This window comes from Sciurus carolinensis, unplaced genomic scaffold (assembly GCF_902686445.1).
Source record: "Sciurus carolinensis unplaced genomic scaffold, mSciCar1.2, whole genome shotgun sequence".
NCBI lineage: Eukaryota > Metazoa > Chordata > Mammalia > Rodentia > Sciuridae > Sciurus > Sciurus carolinensis.
The window spans coordinates 536,551-543,081 of record NW_025920150.1 but is presented as its reverse complement, the minus strand read 5'-3'; the positions used below and the strand labels follow the sequence as shown (position 1 = coordinate 543,081).

The window sequence follows — 6,531 nt, the reverse complement described above, 5'->3', positions numbered from 1 at the left end:
CATACTTGACTATGCCCTACAGTGGAAACAAGGGAGAAAGGAAGAATTATAAATTCAGAAATATAAACAGGTTACAAATAGTACATATAGTGTGAATATAGATTATTTTAGGTGTTGTGATTGACTTTACATTCTCAGGAAGAAAAACAGTGATGTGTAATTTAAATGAAATTTTTTGAACATTGTTTGTGATTATGTGTAATACTAAGGTACAGCTGAAAAAAAACTTTAAGGAATTTCATTTCTCTGAGTAACATGACATGAATGAAGTGTTTCATAATGTCTAGAACCAGAAGACTGCTGTTTTTAAAATAAAGAATCGAAACACCTCTGCAAAGAGAAAAGGGTAAAAGTAAAATTATGAAAATTAATTAAAATAGATGACCAATGGCATAAATTCATAAAAATCCTGCTACAAATTGATGGAGGACTGCTCAGTTGAAATGTTAGAGTATCTGTAGGGGCCAGTGGTATTTGAAACACTCGGAGAGGCTGTATTTTTCCATGTTTCCACAGCTTCTGTTTTATTCTGTTGTCTTCTCTTCTCCCATCCACTCATCAGGTTTCTACATCTCAGTGTTTCTTTTCAGTAGTTCCCTTTGTTCCTGCCCCACCTCCTGTTTCTTTCTCCCTCAAGCACCAGGAGTGGTATTGTGACCCCTGGTCTGTCATTCTTTAGGCATGTAGTGAGAACCATGTAATTTGTTAGATTCAGACACTGAACCCAAATATGCTTGTTCCCAGGAGAAAGCCAGGCACTTGGTCCCATAGACAGCACTACCCATCTCCCAGTCCCTGACATGGTGAGACCCAGGCACCATTTGTGGGTGTCCCCACCTGTGTGTATCTGGTTGTGCACCCAAGGAGTCCCTTGTGTCCTTTTAGTCCCAGGCACCCTGTCACCTTAGAAGTTGTAAGCTTCTGGTCTGACCAGGGCAGTGACATTCCCACTACTTCCTGAATTCCCTTCTTACCTTTCCTCAGTGAGCCCGTGGATCCTGTGGATTCTCCTCAAGACATAACCCCATTGCTCTTTGAGTTTTCTCATTTATTAAATTTAATACAGACTGTTCTTTCCAGTTAGAAAAGCCCATCTCACCATTAAGCTCAAGTTCCAAGTCTACTTCTCCACTACTCCCAGACCTGTACCTAGGCTTCCAAAAGCAAAGCTAGTGTATAACTATAGAGACTTCTCTGTTTGGTCTTATTGGGCATCTTTTCCACCATTTTGTGGAAATCCTACAAACTCACTCATTATTGCAACGTCTTTCAAGAAGCCTTTCCAAATTCTCTTTCATGATTCACCAGTCTGGCTCTGTAGCTCACCTCTGACACTGTGATGACTTCTTCTGTTGCATTTGGTGGCCTGCTTCTTGCAGCATGAAAGTGCAGACTTCTTTCTCCCTAATGGCACCACAGAGCCTAGTTATGATAACCTGGAGCATGTGAGGAACTTAATACAGGGTGTTCCTTTGAAGGCTGGGTCACATGAACAGGGTTGCTGTGTATAAGTCCAGTACTGTGACCATTATATGTAGGTGGTAATGGGTAACATGTGGATGATCTAGGATGTGTCTCTACTACTGAAATGGCCACTGGTCAAATCCCTCCCACTAGTGGAATGCAACTCCAAGTAGGTCTCACAATCTGCCTCTTTTTCCCTTCTTGTCCTTCACTCTGTGAGGCATGAATACAGATCAAAGAACTTCTGGACAAGCTATAGCCCCTGTCCCCTACCCTCATATCTGTCACTGTCAAATTTGAGGACATCAACACAGTCCTCTCTGTGCCCTTTTCTGCAGAACCAATAGCCCACCTCTCATTTTACCCCATCTCTCTGTTCTCTTACCACCTGTAAACCCTGACTCTTTTCTCTGTTCTTCTCCCTAAATCCTTTTATTATGTCCTCTGGACTCAAGTTCACCACCTATAATTCCTCACCTTCCAGCTTCCAGCCTTGCACATTCTCCCCTGACTGTTCAGACCACTCTTCCAACATGTCTCCTAGCTTCTTGTATTTCTTCCACCTCTTCACCTCCCATCTTCCCTCATCCTCTTGTTGCTTTTCCACTAGGAAAATGAAGCCATCACAGGGGATCATTGGAATGTTCTGTTCGTAGACAACTGTGTAAACTTGCCTTCAAGCCTTTGTGCCTATGAGCTGTCCTTGCTGCTGATCATCTACATGAAGTGTCTGACCCTGGCCCAGGCCATTTCCTCTACCTGCCTGCATGCTGGGGTCCACCTTCCTGCCTCTTCTCGGACCTTGCTCCTATAGGCATCTCCTTTTTCCTCCTCTATGGTCAACAAACCCCTCTCTGTTAGATCAATAGCATTTACATTCAAAGATGCTCTGACATCTCGCATCTTAATTAAAAAAAAAATCTCTTAATGCCTGCATCCCTCCTGGCTGCTCTACAGGGAGGGCCCCTCTTTGTCTATGTTCACCTCCTCCTCCTGGCCAGTTTCCCTTCTCCCTCAGCTGGCTGGCCCCCTCCTCATGACTCACCCTCTCTTTCTTTGTTCACTTCTTAAGTGTCCTCATGCAAGCTTATGGGTTTACACAGCATTTTCTTTTATTATGCCAATTCCAAAATTTGTCCTAAACTCAGATCTCTCCACTAAATATCCAACTGCCTATTTAATATCTCCTTTGGATGTCAATATCTCAAACCTGAGTGGTCTGAAAACTAAATTCCTGGTTTCCCCACCCACCCTCCAAACCTGTTCCTCCAGCACTCCTGACTCTCTTTAGTAAATGACACCTTTGTCTGTCATGCAGCTTCTACTAAGTGCAAGTGGATGTTACTCTGAAGTCCTCTACATCTAGGTCACTGACCTGTGACCCCACCATCAAAAGATACCTCAAGTTGGACCTCATCTCCCTAACTCAACAGCCACCATTATGCTCCAGCCATCCTGGGTTACTGCATTATCCTTAAAATTAATGTCCATGTTACCACACTGGACCCCCTAGAATCTGCTGTGCTACAAGGTGCCAGGGTGAACCTCTTAGATATGAGCAGGATCAACGTCCTCCTCTATGGAGAATCCTCCTGTAGTTCCCATCTCAAACACAGAAAAAGCATAATCCTTGCTGCAATCTGCAGATGTCACCCCCAGCATCATATCTCACCACTTTCCCTGATATCTCCACTCTAGTCATCAGTGTTTCAGGCTCATCCTGCACCTATGCCATTTTGCAAATGATTGCTATCATAATCATGTTGCAACTGTGTCACACAAAGAGAGAACTTTTTATTTTCTTGATCTGCAAAGGGAAGTGAATTAAAAGTGAGTCCTAAAGAATGATGATATGGAGGTTACAATGGCTACATAAGGATATGATCACCTTTTCCCAACAGGGAAAATAAGGTGAGGGTGACCACCTCTCTGTCCCAAAGCAGAAGAGTCAAGAACAGTTCTTCCTGAGCCTAGGTGAAATGCTGAGTAAAGATAGGCAGTTATTCACTCAACAGAAGCAAACGTGACTATTAATAGAACACAATCATCTGTCACTGAATATTTGTGATGTATGGTTTATATCTTACTATTTCTTAATGTTTAAATTTTTTTAACTAAAACTTTTCTACACATTTCCCCAACTGTTACATTTACTAAAATAATTAAGTTACCAAAAAAGAAAGAAAAGAAAAAACATCTTCAATCATTTATTTACGTATTTAGAAAATATGTTTGGAGAACTGGTAAATGTCAACTTATTGAGATAAATGGAATGGTTTCCAGTATGTGAACATTTGGAAGCATAAATCCCATGTTATTTTCATAAAAATGTATGCTGTCAAATTGGACACAAAATCAAATTTGAAAATCATTTGAATTTTTCAGTTTCTGAATTCAAAATATTTTCCCTTATTGTTAATTTTTTATTCATTTTTTTTAAATCACATACCTATTTCACTTTTAGATTCTTCTTAACAATTTATTTAACATAACAGTTTCCTCCAAGATAACTATCTGGTTGTATCTTCCAGTGGTTTGTTGTATATTTCAGGTATAAAAATGGCCATAAAAATAATTAACATTAATACTTTCAACATCTAACTAGACAACCAGTTAAGGGATATTAATTCAAACAAAATAGCATTACATCTCTTGACTTTGGTCAGAAATAAAATTGATGGCCTGAGCATCTGAGCTGAACCCATGGGTGAACTGGGGCCAAGGTAACCTGGGCTGTGAGGCTGCAGAGAAAGATCTGATTGTCATGGACCTGTGACAGTTCCATATGTGCTTGTCCTTGTGCACAACCTTTACCTTGAGCAAGTCCACAGAAAAGAAGAACTGTGTACATCCTGAGCCTCAACTCAGAGACAAAGTTCACAATGATGCTCAAGAGTTTTTATTGTGATCATGATGCCTTGGATGCTGAAGAAGCAGAGACCTTTGATCAGCTGACACCAGAAGAGAGCATGGAAAGGCTTGGAAAGATTGTAAGTAAAATAGATGACTACAAGGACAGGTTTGTCATTGTGAATGAGCTCAAAGACTGGATTAAATTTGCACAAAAGTGCTGGGTTTACAAGCATGTAGAGCAACAGTGGAAGGGGCATGACCTCAATGAGGATGGCCTCATTTTCTGGGAAGAATAGAAAAATGCCACCTATGGCTACATTTTAATGACCCAGACCCTGATGGTGGATTTAACTATAAACAAATTATGGTTAGAGATGAGCCGAAATTTTAGATGGCAGATAGAGATGGGGACCTTATTGCCTCAAAGGAAGAATTCACAGCTTTCCTGAACCCTGAGGAATATGACCATATGAAGGACTTAGTAGTGCAGGAAACAATGGAGGATATAGATTAGAATGCTGATGGTTTCATTGATCTAGAAGAGTATATTGGTGACATGTACAGCCATGATGGAAATGCGAATGAGCCAGTATGGGTGAAGACAGAGCAAAAGCAGTTTGTTCAGTTTCGAGATAAGAACCATGATGGGAAGATGGACAAGGAAGAAACCAAAGACTGGATACTTCCCTCAGAGTATGACCATACAGAGGCAAAGCTAGGCACCTAGTCTGTGAGTGGGATCAAAACAAGGATGGCATGCTTACTAAGGAGGAGATTGTGGACAAGTATGATTTGTTTTGGGCAGCCAGGCTACAGATTTTCTGGAGACTTTAGTGTGCCATGATGAATTGTGAACTGCAGACAGAGGAACTTCAAAAGTTTCTTCAAAAGTAATTTATTTTTACAGCTTTTGTTTTCATATGAAATTGTATAACTGAGGCTTTTACGAGCTTTTTAAGACATAAAAAGGTGTATGAAATAATGAAAATCATCCTGTCCCCATTCCTCTTCCTAAGTGCCTGGAGGGAACCATGCTTCTGAGGAACAACTCTAAGTAGTACACTTGTGTTTGTAGATTTACACTTTATATAATGTATACCGTGGTGTTTGTTTTTGTATTTGTTCTCTAGTTGGAAGTATGATATGAAGGATCAAGATCCTCAACCCACACTTGTAGGCAAAAATTAGCTCTTTAGTCTTTCTCAACCCCTTATGTAATTTTTGTGATTCTCACATATTTTAAGCCTGAGATGAATACAAAATGTTGAGAGAAAGAAAAATTACATGCTCCATGATTTATATTTACAAAGGTAACACTTAATCTTGCATATGAAAAGTCTGACATTTCATATTGCATTCAGTTTCTATGGGTCCACTAACTGGTCCTGCCATTATCTAGTCAGGGACAGAATCCCTGTGCTCTAAGAAACCTTGGTTCAACTTGACTTCATTTTTTTACCCTGTAGAACTATTTGCTAATTTTGTCAAGCACAGCTGTGTTAGGAAGTTAGGGCTAGTGTCATGAAAACCAATAAAGTAGTGAGTGTGATCTCTTTACAGAGTTTTTTATAGCTTTTTATAGACCAGTTTCCAGCTAGAAACAACTAGAAAACTAAAGAAAGAATACAAGTGTGTTCAGGGCATACATTTGTTTCTGGGTGTACATCTGTTGAAATGCTCACAACATAATTATTTGCCTGTTCAAATCACTGGAAGTGCTCCATGGGGCTCCACTTTTCCAGGAATTAATCTTAATGTCACTGCAATTAAAATTCACTCCTTGCCAGCATGGTGGCACATGCCTGTAATCCCAGCAACTTGGGAGGCTGAGGCAAGAAGATCTGAAGTTTGAGCCCAGCCTCAGCAACTTAGAAAAAACTTGTCTTTAAAAAAAATATTTTGTTAAATTTTTCTATCATTTCTTTTGTTTCAGTTTCATTGATTTCAGCTCTGATTTTAACTATTTCCTGTCTTCTACTACTTTTGGTGTTGGTCTGTTCTTTTTCTAGGGCTTTAAGCTGTAGTGTTAAGTTATTTATTTGTTGATGTTTTTCTTCTTTTATTGAATATGCTCCTTGAAATAAATCTTCCTCTAAGTACCGCTTTCATAGTGTCCAGAGATTTTGATGTGAAGTGTCTTTGTTCTTGTTTACTTCTAAGAAATTTTTTTATTTTCCTCCTGATGTCTTCTGTTATCCTTTCATCATATAGTAG

At 39.7% G+C, this 6,531-nt stretch overlaps 1 pseudogene; it reads left to right on the top strand.

Moving 5' to 3' along the window:
• The first annotated feature begins 4,228 nt into the window (after positions 1 to 4,228).
• Positions 4,229 to 5,510, top strand: LOC124974488 (calumenin-like; annotated as a pseudogene).
• The last annotated feature ends 1,021 nt before the right edge of the window (positions 5,511 to 6,531 follow it).